Source organism: Empidonax traillii, unplaced genomic scaffold (genome assembly GCF_003031625.1).
Source record: "Empidonax traillii isolate 1590-97213 ecotype Southwest subspecies unplaced genomic scaffold, ASM303162v1 scaffold140:size1466565, whole genome shotgun sequence".
NCBI classification, from domain to species: domain Eukaryota; kingdom Metazoa; phylum Chordata; class Aves; order Passeriformes; family Tyrannidae; genus Empidonax; species Empidonax traillii.
In genome coordinates this window covers 1,395,029-1,397,124 of record NW_020955333.1, presented here as the reverse complement: position 1 = coordinate 1,397,124, position 2,096 = coordinate 1,395,029, and positions in this window count along the sequence as shown.

The following is a 2,096-nucleotide window of genomic DNA, read 5'->3' as shown; positions in this document are numbered from 1 at the left end:
GCAAAAGCTTTTCCTAATTAATTAGGAAAAACCAAAAACATGAGGCAGGCTTCCAGGAAAAACTAATTGCAAAAGCCAAGGGAACTATTTAACTGGAGTGATTATAGGGCTGCTGAATATGAGAAAAGTCACAAATTCAGTGTGGTATATTCCTTTGGTGACAAAAATAGAGTTTTTTAAATCTTTACCTGTACTAACACAGTTTGTTATTTACTTTTTTAAAAAAGAGCTCCTATTTCTCTGTGGAAAACTTTGAAAAGCTTTGTATTTCAAAAGAGTTCTCCTTTCACGTTATATATGATGTAAAACTATTATAATAAGGCATTGTAGGTAAGCATTTGGATAATGATACACCACCTTTAATTTATCCAGTTCTATTCTGTTTATCTCACACGCAGGCATATCTAGCTTTATAAAGTATTTTGCTTTGAACTTTCAGGAAATGCCCTCTTCAAGATTCAGCATATAAATTTCAGACTTTTGAAAATGGTGCATGGTGTTACAGAAAAAAAAAAATATTTCCTTACATTATCAAATGATTTAGTTTCTAAAATTAGTATCTTAACTCACCAATCAGACATAATGACTAAAATGTCTTACTTCTGTGACCTACAAGTGGGGTACATCTGGGAAATTCTGGTGAGATTACACCAAGATCACAAAGAGAAATTTATATTTATGCATTAAGTCAAAGCTCTTCTCACCTTCCCTCATCCCATTAGTTGGACTAGTAGAAAGGGAATGAAGTGAAGAATTTTCTATTTCAACAAGTGTTTGCAAGAGTAGCAATGTGGAAAACAGCAATTTCCTCCACTCCCTCAAAACCCTTCTCCTCCTTCTCCTGCCTAGTCCTGCACTGTGCTGGGCTCTGACAAAATAAGCAGCACCCCCTCTAACTCACTGCCAGGCACACCTGGGGCAGCTGTCCCTCCGAGGCTCTCTGCTGATGCCCACAGAATCCTCTGTTGCTCACTGGGAAGCTGTAGCTCCAGAGAGATAGCTAGGAAAAGCTGACAAGGAAGAAATATCTTACTTGAAAATGAGAGCTGATATTCCATCTGAAGAACAATATAAACTAGGGAACTGAACCGAAAATCCGACACAAGCCCATTGAATCCATGACCAAATCCAGCTTCCACCCCGGTATCTGATAAATTTACTGCAAAATTAAAATATTAGGCTGATACATGTAATCAGTCATCTGTAGGTATGTTGTCCACAGCTGTACAATGAATTTTTGCCTTGAAAGATGATTTTTCAAATAAACTTAACACAATCAAATCAAAGCTAATTTCCATTATGATTAGGCCATCCACTTACCCCTCAGTGAGGTTCACAGTATTTTCATGCTAAATTTCACATTTCAAACTTAATCTTTTACAGCTCTAGGCCTGGTCAGGAAAAGGTCAGTCACAGCAGTTCTGCTGTAAAAGGGGAAAAGCATTCTTAATGGTTTTGCATTCCAGTATCTCTGACCATCAAATTTGCCAGTATACCAGTGTAGGAGTGGAAGATAAGTCTTTTTTAGGTGTGTGACAATCTGAGAAATAGGGTGTTACAGAAAAATATCTATCCACAGAGGCAGCTAGCCTCATAAAATTTGTCCATCTTATTGCATGCACATTATTGTAGGCACCAGCATGAAAACATTGTTTTATTTGCCCAAGTTAGAGCCTGGCAGTACTCACCTATTTCATATTTATTATAAGTGATTATTATTATTATTATTATTATTATTATTATTATTATTATTATTATTATTATAACATTACCACTAAAATAAACCAGGACATCATAAAACAGATAAAGAAATTGGTTGTTAAAATGAATGTAAAGGTGAAATAAATACTGATTCTTTAATATTATCTAATAATTTGAGGGCATAAGGGGGGATATAAATTAAAAATTATCATAGAATCATAGAATCATAGAATAGATTGGGTTGGAAAAGACCTCCAAGATCATCAAGTCCAACCCCTGATCCAACTCCAATTACTATATCATGGCACTAAGGGCCACATCCAATCTCTGCTTAAAAACCTCCAGGGATGGTGAATCCACCACCTCTCTGGGTAGGCTGTTCCAATGCTTGATTA